Source organism: Hyla sarda, chromosome 11 (genome assembly GCF_029499605.1).
Source record: "Hyla sarda isolate aHylSar1 chromosome 11, aHylSar1.hap1, whole genome shotgun sequence".
Classification (NCBI taxonomy): domain Eukaryota; kingdom Metazoa; phylum Chordata; class Amphibia; order Anura; family Hylidae; genus Hyla; species Hyla sarda.
Genome location: NC_079199.1, coordinates 77,750,280 through 77,763,291, shown reverse-complemented (window position 1 = coordinate 77,763,291; position 13,012 = coordinate 77,750,280). Strand labels below are relative to the sequence as shown.

At 47.1% G+C, this 13,012-nt stretch overlaps 1 non-coding gene across 1 annotated transcript; it reads left to right on the top strand.

The window, feature by feature from the left end:
* Positions 1–643: 643 nt before the first annotated feature.
* Positions 644–830, top strand: LOC130295999 (U2 spliceosomal RNA). Its single transcript, XR_008849093.1, has one exon. It is a non-coding gene; the product is annotated as a U2 spliceosomal RNA (small nuclear RNA).
* The last annotated feature ends 12,182 nt before the right edge of the window (positions 831–13,012 follow it).

The following is a 13,012-nucleotide window of genomic DNA, read 5'->3' as shown; positions in this document are numbered from 1 at the left end:
GGGAGAGAAGCGGCGCCGACAGCCAGGGGGAGAGAAGGGGCAGCAGCACCCATTGCCGGCGCCGCTGCCCCGTTGTCTCCCCCCATCCCCGGTGGCATAATTACCTGTTGCTATGCGCTGCACGGCGCGGCGCACTGACGTCATGCGCCGCACCGTGCATAGCAACGACGCAGGGGACGCGCGCCGGAGGCCTGCAGCAGCGCGGACCCGACCCAGGTAATTATGGCACCGGGGATGGGGGGAGGCAACGGGGCAGCGGCGCCGGCAATGGGTGCCGCTGCCCCTTCTCTCCCCCTGGCTGTCGGCGCCGATAACCAGGGGGTGAGAAGGGCCGGCAGCAGCGCTCTAGACCCCAGGAAAGGCAGGGGGAGAGAAGCGGGCAGCGACGGCCTCTCTCCCCCTGCCTTTCCTGGGGGTTTATCGGGGTATACACGCGCACACACGAACCCTCATTTTACCATGGATATTTGGGTAAAAAACTTTTTTTACCCAAATATCCTTGGTAAAATGAGGGTGCGTGTTATAGGCCGGTGCGTGGTATACCCCGATAAATACGGTATATATATATGGATAGATAGATAGATAGAGAGATAAAAAAAAAGTCAGTTCTGTTATGGTGAATATATTTATTGTGTGATTGACAATTGATTGGTAATAAAGGTTTTTTCAATCAAAAATCTGTTCTTATCAGTTTAATATCTGATACGTCCCCTATCTGGGGACCATAAATTAAATGGATTTTTGAGAATGGGAGCCGATTTGGAAACTTGCTTCCGTCGCCCAATGCATTGACCCGATATGGCAGTATCTTCGGGTACAGTGCACCACCCCATTCCAGTGTTAAAAAAGACAGATTCTTATTTAATCCTCTGTGGGTGCTGCTGCAGCTGTTGCCTGCCTTGTCATGTCAGTCAGTCTGGCTGCAGCAGGTGCCGCTGCTGTCCAGACCCAGTACTGCTGAATGGCCTCCTTAATTGGATAAGCTCATCGTATCCTCACAAAAAAAAAAAAGAGTTCCACAATTAGAGACCACAATAATGAGTTGCACTGACTGGTTTATGAACGTCTATCCATTTGGCGTTTTACTGACCATGTTTGCACACTGATTGATGTCATAAAAACTAAAAAAAATAATAATAATACTAATCTAGCACACCTGTGCAGGTTTGACATGACATGATACGTAGCTGTCTTGCAGGTGGTGCTGAATCCTGTTAAATGATGTGAGGGTCTCATGGTTATTCACAAGGGTGCGTCATTGCTGTTGCTTGACCATGCATTGGTTCTGTGGTCAGTGAATGATAAAAACAAAATTTGCCATCCATTGATTGATGAGAAATCAGCCATGAGGCATTTGTTTTTAGAAACTGCTGCTCACAACCAATGTTGCAATGGAGTGTCTCCATCTCCTGGTGGTATTGGATAAGCATTAGTGCTATGATGGGGTCTGAAGAAGAAGAAGAAGATGGAAAAAAATTAATAAAAAAAAGAAAGAAAGAGAGACTGACTGAGTGAGTGGGTAAGAGAGAGAGTGAGTGAGTGATTGAGTGAGTAATTGAGTGAGTGAGAGAGAGAACAAATGAATTAAAGTGAGTGAGTGAGTGAGAATGAATGAAAGTCTGAATGACAGAAAGAAAAAAGTATGAAGAAAGAAGTATGAAGAAAATAAAATGTATATGGAGTTGCAAACATGAGTGCAATCTACAAAGCTGTTGAGGCTGGTCCTCATGGGAGGATTGTTGCACCCAGGACCTTTAGTTCTATTAAATTTCATTCAATGCCACTGCCAGGTGTAAACAGCAGAAGAACCAGAAGCACCAACAGCACGACCATGGGTTGTCAGATTACCCTGATTTAGCAAAGAGTCCAAAAGGATGCAGGTGAATACTGTTTATTTTCAGTTTCTCGTTACAGTTGGTTTGATTCCGTGTCCGGACAGCCAGGGAGGTGGCTACAGGCAACAAAGGTAGGCGTGTTGTTTTCATATACAGATCTTAACCCCTTAAGGATGGAGGGCGTGCCCATACGCCCCCGTTTCAAAGTCCTTAAGGACTGGGGGTGTATGGATACGCCCGTGGGAATTTCGGTCCCCGCCGCTAGCCGTCGGGGACCGGAACGAGATGCCTGCTGAAATCTTTCAGCAGGCATCCTGTGAAAATGCCTAGGAGGGTCCTGAGAACCCCCCATGTCGGCCATGGTGGCAAATCGACGTTTGTGGCAATTCCGGGCTGATCGGGTCTCTGATGACCCGATTGCCCGGAAAATAGGGATGAAAGGATTTGTCAGTGACAGCCCCAATCCTCCTAAGGGATAGGAGCGAGGTGGCAGTGGTGCCATCCCCCCCTATCCCCTGCCATTAGTAATGACTACTGACCAATGGCAGTTAAAGGCGGAGGGGTTACCATGGAAATTCCCCACTCTGCCCGCCCCTGGATGTCAGGCAGAGAGGGGGGGGGGGGAGAAGATGGTGGCGGTACCTGGGGGTTTGCCCCCCCCCCTCCATGCGAATGTACAGGGTACATTCACAAGGAGCGGGGGTTTACAGTTAGTCTCTCGCTGCAAGCTAGAGATGCAGGAAATTTTCTGCTGCAGCTCAAACTCCCAGCAGGAAACTCGCTGTAATCCCCCGGCAGTCTGAATGTACCCAAAAAACACTACCTATAAACATACCCATACACAGTCCCCCCCCCCCCCCCAATAAAAATGAGAAACCTCTGGTATGGCACGGTTTCTAAAACGTAGTCTCCAGCTGTTGCAAAACAACAACTCCCAGTATTGCCAGACAGCCATTGACTGTCCAGGCATGCTGGGAGTTTTGCAACAGCTGGAGGCACTCTGTTTGCGAAACACTGCCGTAAGGTAATTTTGGTATCCGAGGCAAGTCTAACTCTTGCATCCGTAATTTAGGCCTTAAATGCGCATGGCGCTCTCTCACTTTACCGTACACGGTAAAAATTGCCCAACAAATTTTGGGGGTCTTTTTCTCCTTTTACAGCGGTTCTGACATAAACGCACAAAAATAAATACCCACATGTGACCCCATTTTGGAAACTACACCCCTCACGGAATGTAAGAAGGGGTATAGTGAGCTTTAACACCCCACAGGTGTTTGACAAATTTTCATTAAAGTTGGACGTGAAAATGAAAAATTTTATTTTCTTCACTAAAATGCTGGTGTTTTCCCAAATTTTTCATTTTCACAAGGAGTAATAGGAAAAAAAGCCATTGATGGCTGGGAAATATTGGAACATGGAGGTAGGCATCTTTGATGTCCACTGAAGAAAGAAATTCCCCTTGTTCCATGGATGCCACTACCGAACGGAGGGATTCCAATCGGAAGTGGCGGATGAGAAGATGAAGGTTGAGACGCTTGAGGTCCAGGATTGGCCTCACAGAACCGCCCTTCTTGGGGACCACAAAAAGATTGGAATAGAAACCCCCAAAACGTTCCCTTGGAGGAACGGGGACAATAACTCCCTGGAGAAGCAGGGACCGGAGAGCCTCCCGAAACTATTTCGCCAGAGAAGGAGACCGGGGGTCCCGGGACTGAAAAAAACGATCCCTCGGGAGGGAGGCAAATTCCATTCGGTATCCGTTGGACACCACGTCCCTGACCAAAGAGTCCTGAATGTGTGTGGTCCAGATGTCTCGAAAAAGTAAGAGACGACCTCCCACCCGAGAAAAATCTGCGGGTGGGGGCATCACTTCATACGGAAGTGGGTTTGCGTTTGCCCGATTTGGCCGCAAAACGGCCGGAACGGTTGGTGTCCAACTTCCAAGACGGGCAAGCCCGGAATGAGGGAGCCTTCTTGTCCCGCGAAGGCGCCTGCCTATACCCCTTATTAGGGCCAAAAGTCCGAAAGGACTGAAAGGAAGAGGACTTCCTCTGGGAAGTAGAGCGAGCCTTATTTTGAGGCAACAAGGAACTCTTGCCCCCCGTCGCCTCAGAGATAATCTCGTCAAGGCGCTTGCCAAAAAGACGGGCACCAGTAAAAGGAAGCTCGGTGAGAGACCTTTTGGAAGCGGCATCCGCATCCCAAGCCTTAAGCCACATGGAACGGAGGAGGGCCGCCAGGTGACCCACAGAAAAGGCAGCACAACGGGCTGACTGCATGGAAGCTGTGCACAGAAAGTCCCCAGCTTTAGAGCAATGGAGAACCAAAGCAGACAGATCCTCTGGGGGGATCCCGCCTGGTTACCCTGACGGAGTTTTGAGCACCACACCGATAGGGCCTTGGACACCCAAGCCGAGGCGAAGGTGGGAAGCAGAGAAGAGCCTGCTGCTTCAGAGGCAAGCTTCGCTAAGGACTACACCTTCTTGTCCGTCGAATCCTTGAAAGCAGCCATATCTGCTAGCGACAGTGTAGTAGCCTTAGAGAGGCGGGAAATTGGTGGATCCACCAAGGGAGGGGAAACCACCTTAGAGGCAAGGTCCTTGTCGAATGGGTAACGCACACCTGAACCTTCTTCATTCCCGGGAGCCTCTTGTCCGGATGTTTCCATGCAGATTCCAGAAGGGTGTCAAATTCAGCGTGAGAGCTGAACCTTTGAGGTGCCAGTTTAGCATGATGAAAAGATACTTCAGGAGTCACATCCGAAGATCCTGGGTCCTCTAAGTGAAAGGTGTCTCTTATGGCCGCAACCAATGAGTTCACCATTTCAACTGTATCCGAGCGGTCCTCCGAGTCAGATGCCGATTCGAAAGCCTCATCCACCAGTTCACCAGGAGAATGTGAACAAGTGGAGGAAGCCCTGGAGGGGGGCGACCATGACCGGGTACGCGACTCTTGCGAGGCAGAGTGGCGATTCCGGGAACGTCCTCTGGAGGAGCGACGTTTGTGACCAGATGACACGGGGGGGCGGGACCCACGAGGGGAGCACCCACGTCTACCTGAAGACTCAATGGAAGAGTCAGAAGATACACCCCTAGTACGCCTGTGAGAGGGTGAAGTATGTGGAGAAGAGGAGCGGGGCCCTTTAGAGGGTTGGCACAGGGCAGACCTCTTCAAGGCAGACACCACGTCACGAGAAGCCTCAGCCACCGAACGGGAGACTTGAGTCAAGTCAGCCCATATACTGGGATAGGGAAGAAACCCAGGCTGGAGGGGCGGCCGAATCCACCAGAACTGAAAGAGCATCCGAGGGTACCAGGGGGTCTGGGGCAGCAGAGGAGCAGGCAGAGCAAGTGGGTTCAGCAGAACCAGGCATTTTGGAATTACAGTTCTTACAGACCAAATAGGAAACTAACGCTCCAGTTGTCTGTTTAGAGGGAGGAACAGTTCTGGGTACGAACATAATGAAAAAAGAACTATCTCACCCGAGTCTGTGTCCCCTGTGGCGGCTGCTGTGAGGAGAACTCCGCTCTGTGTAGATAGAGAGGGAGAAACAGGCCAGCCAATAGCCAGAGAGGGGCGTGCCTGGAGCAGGGGCCCTGTCTGATTGGCCTCTGCCACCGAAAATCGCACGCACGGCGCTGATTGGAGGACAATCCGCGCCTCCAGTGAGCTCCGGCGGCGCTGTGGGCGGAGCTATAGCGCCCCGGCCGCCGAGAAGAACAATAGTAATGGCGCCCGCTCCTTGCCCCAGGCGCACATGTCAGCCGCATATGCGCCCACGGGGAGGTGAGCGGGCGATACACATATTCGCCGACAGTCGTCTGTTGCCGAAAGCGAAAGTAAGTCGGCGCTTCATGCGCCCGAACAGTAAAAGCGCCGCGGCTGTCAGCCACATAGTAAGCGCCGCGGCTGTCAGCCGCATAGTATAACACACACACACATGTGCATAATAATAAAGTAAACCATTCATTCCCAATATGCCATTGCTCGCCCCTTTTTTAGAATAAAAGATAGAGCCCCTAACACAGGCCAGCCCCATGGACCCTGAAAGGTGGGCCAAAAAATGAGGGTCTCCAGAGGTTGCAAGTCAGCACCTAAAGGGAGAAGAATATATACTCACCTCAATCAGTAGTACTTACCTAATGGAGTCTTCTGTGAGGTCTTCAGTCAGCTTTCTGTTACCTGCATCACGCTGAGCTACCATGTGCGAGCAAAGCGAGCAGGGAATAGGGGGACCCGGACCCATGAGGTACAACCCCAGACGCTGACCGTTGGCGAGAGGGGGTGAACAGCGCATATACACAATGTCTGTGCCCCCTCAATCACAATGAGGAAACAGTGAGCCGCAGTTCCTGAGTCCCCACCTGAAAACATGAAAGAAAACGGAATAAAAAACTAACACATACCCTAACTAGGAAAAATAAGAAACAGAAGACCTGGTCTGGAGAATTCCAGACCATGTCCACCTCCTTCAGACACTAAGCTAAAACTGATTAGCTCAGGGCCTAGAGGCGGGTATATCCTGCTGGGAGGAGCCGACTTTTTTTGTTGCCATAGTGTCATACCTCCTAGAGACAGCAGCATACACCCATGGTCTGTGTCCCCAATGGAGCCGATAGAGAAAATCTAATTTTCCATTTTTACACCCAACTTCAACGCAAAGTCGCCAAACACCTGTGGGGGTGTTGAGGCTCACTATACCCCTTGTTACATTCCTTGAGGGGTGTAGTTTCCAAAATAGTATGCCATATGTTTTTTTTTTGCTGTTCTGGCACCATGGGGGCTTCCTAAATGCAACATGGCCCCAAAAACCATGACAGCAAAATTTGTTTAAAAAAATCCTACAGTTGCTCTTTCCCTCTTGAGCCATGTTGTGAGCCCACAAAGCACTTTATGTCAACATATGATGTATTTACGTACTCGAGAGAAATTGAGCTACAAATTTTGGGGGGCTTTTTCTCCTTTTACCACTTTTAAAAATGAAAAAAATGGGGCTACAAGAATATGTTAGTGTAAAAAATGCAGATTTTGATTTTTCTCCTCCACTTTGCTGCAATTCTTGTGAAAGACCTAAAGGGTTAACACACTTTTTGGATGTCATTTTGAAAACTGTGAGGGGTGTAGTTTCTACAATGGGGTCATTTATGGGGTATTTCTCACAGAATGGCCCCTCAAATCCAGTTCAAACTTAACTGGTCTTTGAAAAATTCAGATTTTAAAATTTTCATGAAAATTTAGAAAATTGCTGCTATACTTTGAAGCCCTCTAATGTCTTCAAAAAGTAAAAAATTGGTCAATTTTATGATGCCAACATAAATTAGACATATTGGGGGACATTTACTAATCTAGTCTATTCTGGGTATGCTTATAGACCAGCGTATGTGGTAGTCTCCTGTCTATTGTGCTCCTAATTTATCAAAGGTCTCACAGCCCTTGATAAATTCTGTGCTCAGACTTCAGGGTCTACAGCTTAAACTGCATTTAGTCCTGCTCCAGCATGGTCTGACATTTCAGCGTATTTTGGGCAGATGCGACTTGTCGCACAAAAGTCGCACTTGATAAATTCAGCACCAATGCATTTTCCAATGCATTTCTGTCTAAAATAGACTTGCATGCATCATGTTCTAAAAATCCTCTAGAGCAAAAGTCGCAGAAAAGTCGCACATATTTAGACTGCGACTTTCTGTGCGACAAATTTAGACAGGAAAAATCAGTCTAAATTCTTTGATAAATCTCCCCCATTGTGTTTGTGAATCAATATAAAATGTATTTGGAATATCCATTTTCCTTACAAGCAGAGAGTTTCAAAGTTAGAAAAATGCAACATTTTCAAAATTTTCATGACATTTTGTGATGCAAGTAACCACAAAAATTTACCGCTATGTTAAAGTAGAATATGTCACGAAAACCTACACTAACTAAATCCCTTAGGGATCTCTGGGCCGACTTATTAATGAACAACCTACTTGGGGAAATAAATCCCCTCAGGATTAACCCTGACTAAAGATCCCCTAAAAATTTACTTTTATTAATGTTTCTTTAAAATATTTCTTGACTTGTGTAATTCACATTTCTTGCCACAAGATGGCAGTGGTGTTTTAAAATATTGAACGCTGTGCACAGCTAACTCCGAGATAGTTTCGGAAATAGTTTTTCATGATATAAAACATAATCCTCCCTTCCTTTAAAGTAAGGGAGGATTATGTTTTAATAATAACGCTGTGCCAGTGTCCCAGCTTAGTTAGTAACTCCCATGCCCGAGCTGCAGCAGGGCACCGGAACTAACTAGATAGAAGAGTCTAAATACCAGTCTGTCTGACAGACACTGAGCAATTTCAATAGAACGGAGTTAGCTGTGCACAGCGTTCAAGATTTTAAAACACCACTGCCATCTTGTGGCAAGAAATGTGAATTACACAATTACAGGGGTTCCTGTAAAAGCCAGGGTATGGATTGCATTGCTTATTGCTCCATCAGAGTGGAATGGACTCCTGTCCTTCTTTTAAGCAATGATGTGGATTTAGCCTGTGCTGTATGTACGGGTGGCTGACTGCCACCCACCCAGAGAGTGTATGGGAGACTGCCTGCCTCCCTCCTTTCCTATGCATGGGAGGCCGCCTGCCAGCCTTCCTTTCTTCCCTATAAGTAGTGTGAGTGCTCATGAAGGGGGCATGGTTGGTTCCACCCCTTTACCGGTTATCACCTCTGGGCCTTTTGGCTAAGATCAAGTGTAAAAAAAGGGCTTGCGATAGACCGCATCCTTGTGCACGGTATTTTGTGTGAATACTTGCACTTGGGTGACTTGAGAGCACATACCTCAGCTCTTCAATAAAATAAAAGAATATATATATATATAAATATATATATATATATATATATAAACAAAGTCCCGAAATCACAGCACCAGTCAGGTCATGGATCTTGAAATACTGGATTATTTTATTCTTCCCCACAGCAAATGCGTGGGGACCTTCACTACAGCCAAGATCGCAGCCATTGCAGCCATCCTCTTATATATTATTATTTTTTCTAATATATGCCCTCATTCATGTCATCTAGAAATAAAATATCAGTTGCATGATAATTTGATGTCAGCATTTACTGTTGTACTATTCAAACATGATTTGCTAGGTTACAAGTGTTTGGTTACAATGCGCATGCACAGCCGGCCGGCTGGATCGCGATATGTCCAGTGTGATAACACGATCGTCGGACCCGTTTGCGCAGCCGCAGAACACAAATGGTGATTAGTGTGGGTAAGGGCATTACGCGCACCTGATCAGCACACATTACTGTGAGCGATCGAGAGCGGAAGTGATGCGCTGATACGTAGGAACTTTTCCGACGCATGCGCAGTCGCTTTGTATACAAACAAGAATGAGAACGGAGATGGCAGCGATCGGCATGTTCTGGGTGCGATCGAGTTATATATTTGGCTGATACTGAAGGTACCTATATAACACTATATAGCACTGTATGTCATATGGCACAGGGCACTTTATATGTGTATTGATTGTATTGTATATAGACGGATGCTATGTCAACTTGACATCACTGTGATTAACAGAGCATTGCTCCAATTAAATTTAAATAGAGGTGCGTTTTTAGATAATTATACATTTGTATCACATGAGTTGTAGCCAATGAAATGTATCTGTGATATATATATATATATATATATATATATATATATGCACATTTTGTATTTGTATTATGCTTGATAAAGGCTACTACTGCCGAAACGTTGCATTTGCTGTGGGGAAGAATAAAATAATCCAGTATTTCAAGATCCATGACCTGACTGGTGCTGTGATTTCGGGACTTTGTATATATATATATATATATATATATATATATATATATATATATATATATATATATTGTTAACAGTGTTTCCCAAACAGGGTGCCTCCAGCTGTTTAGGCTATTTGGGCATGCTGGGATTGATAGTTTTGTAATAGCTGGGGGGCATCCTGGTTGGGAAACACTGATTTATGCATGTGTGTGTGTATATATCAATGTTTCGCAACCAGGGTGCCTCCAGCTGTTGGAATACTACAAATCCCAGCATGCTGAGAGTTGTAGTTTTGCAACAGCTGGATACACTCTGGTTGGGAAATATATATATATATATATATATATATATATATATATATATATTTTATTTTTCTTTCCTATGATATATATATACATACACACACGCACAGTAGTGTTTTTCAGGGGGTGTAATCCAAACCTCCCTCTCCGGTGTGTCCAACAATCCGGTGTCAAAATTAAGACGCTGGATGATTGTGAACTGCCCCATTCAAATAAATGGGATCAGTTCTAGCATTAGTTTCCCTCCAGTGCACGCCTGACATATGTGAACCCGGCCTCATTCGATCTGCAGGGTGCCAGTGTATAGTTGGTATCTACCACTACAGTATATGTTATTGTATGTCAGAATATTGGTCTTTTTATCGTGGTTTTTAATTTGGAACAATATAGCGGTATTGTGTGTCTAGCAAATATTGTGTGTCTACAGGGACATACGCTTTGTGGCTTGTGCTCCTGATCATTTAACCCTTTCAGGACTCAGCGTTTTTCCGTTTTTGCACTTTTGTTTTTTCCTCCCCACCTTCTGAAAACCATAACGCTTTCAGTTTTCCACCTACAGACCCCTACAAGCGCTTGTTTTATGCACTACCAATTTTACTTTGTAATGACATCAGTCGTTTCACAATAAAATCTAACTTGTTTGGCTTTTGCGGCCCCACTTTTAATTTTGCCCAGCGCCACATTAAATCTAAAACTGGTCCTGAGTGTATGTGTATGGCTGTGTGTGTGTATATAGGGGCAGTGTATGTGTATGAGGCTATGTATATGGTATGGGGCTGTGTATGTGTGTATATAGGGGCAGTATATGTGTATGGTGCAGTGTATGTGTATGAGGCAGTATATATGTGGGCTGTGTATGTGCGTGTACATAGGGGCAGTGTATGGGGGGCAGTGCATGTGAGTATATGGGGGCAGTACATGTGTATGGGGCAGTGTATATGGGGGCTGTGTATGTGTGTGTAGATGGGGGCAGTGTATGTGTATGGGGCAGTGTATTTTGTATGGGGCTGTGTATGTGTGTATATGGGGGCTCTGTATGTGTGTGTATATGGGGGCAGTGTATGTGTATGGGAGCAGTGCATGTGTATGGGGCAGTGTAGGTGAGTATATGGGGCTGTGTATGCGAGTATATTTGTATGGGTGTATGTGTAAGTGTATGGGGCAGTGTGTATGGTATGGGGCAGTGTATGTGTATGGGGGCAGTGTATGTGTATGGGGCAGTGTATGGGGGCAGTGTATGTGTATGGGGCAGTGTATATGGTACAGGGCTGTATGTGTGTGTGGGGGGGGCTGTGTTTGTGTGTATGGTGGACTGTGTGTGGGGGCTGTGTCTATGTGTGTATATAGGGGCAGTGTATATGGTATGGGGCTGTTTTTGTGTATGGGGGCTGTGTATGTGTGTATATGGTGGCTGTGTATGTGTATGGGGCAGTGTATGTGTATGGGGCAGTGCATGTGTATGGGGCAATTTATATGGTATGGGACTGTGTATGTGTGTATGGGGTTGTGTACGTGTGTGTTTATAGGGGCAGTGTATGTGTGCATGGGGTTGTGTACGTGTGTGTATATAGGGGCAGTATATGTGCATGGGGCAGTGCATATGTATGGGGCTGTGTGTAAGGTATGGGGGCAGCGTATGTGTATGGGACAGTGTATGTCGTCAGTTTACGTGTATGGGGCAGTGTATGTGTATGGGGGCAGTGTATGTGGGCAGTGTATGTGTATGGGGGCAGTGTATGTGTATGGGGCAGTGTGTATGGTATGGGGCAGTGTATGAGTATGGGGGCAGTGTATGAGTATGGGGGAAGTGTCTGTGTATGGGGGCAGTGTCTGTGTATGGGGGCAGTGTATGTGTATGGGGGCAGTGTATGTGTATGGGGGCAGTGTATGTGTATGGGGGCAGTGCATGTGTATGGGGGCAGTGTATGTGTATGGGGGGCATTGTATGCTTATGGGGGGCATTGTATGTGTATGGGGCAGTGTATGGTATGGGGCAGTGTGTGGTATGGGGCAGTGTGTATGGTATGGGGCAGTGTATGTGTATGTAGCAGTGAATGGTATGGGGCTGTGTATGGGGGCAGTGTGTATGGTATGGGGCAGTGTATGTGTATGGGGGCAGTGTATGTATATGGGGGCAGTGTATGTGTATGGGGCAGTGTATGTGTATGTGGCAGTGTATGGTATGGGGCAGTGTATGTGTATGGGGCAGTGTATGGTACGGGGCAGTGTGTATGTGTATGGGCAGTGTATGTGTATGGGGCAGTGTATGTGTATGGGGCAGTGTGTATGGTATGGGGCAGTGTATGGTATGGGGCAGTGTATGGTATGGGGCAGTGTATGTGTATGGGGGCTGTGTATGGGGGGCAGTGCATGTGAGTATATGGGGGCAGTACATGTGTATGGGGCAGTGTATGAGTATGGGGGCAGTGTATGAGTATGGGGGCAGTGTATGTATATGGGGGCAGTGTATGTGTATGGGGCGGTGTATGGGGGCAGTGTATGTGTATGGGGGCAGTGTATGTGTATGGGGGCAGTGTATGTGTATGGTGCAGTGTGTATGGTATGGGGCAGTGTGTATGGTATGGGGCAGTGTATGTGTATGGGGCAGTGTATGTGTATGGTGCAGTGTGTATGGTATGGGGCAGTGTGTATGGTATGGGGCAGTGTATGTGTATGGGGGCAGTGTGTATGGTATGGGGCAGTGTATGTGTATGGGGCAGAGTATGTGTATGGTGCAGTGTGTATGGTATGGGGCAGTGTATGTGTATGGGGGCAGTGTGTATGGTATGGGGCAGTGTATGTGTATGGGGGCTGTGTATGGGGGCAGTGTGTATGGTATGGGGCAGTGTATGTGTATGGGGCAGTGTATGTGTATGGTGCAGTGTGTATGGTATGGGGCAGTGTATGTGTATGGGGGCAGTGTGTATGGTATGGGGCAGTGTATGTGTATGGGGGCAGTGCAGGGCTCGAGTCCTGCAGGAACAGCGTTCCTTTGCATTTTCCACAGGAGGAATGCTGTTCCTTACATTAGTCCTGCAGGACCATCCTCTCTGTTCTTACCCTCCCTCCGTCTCCTTCCC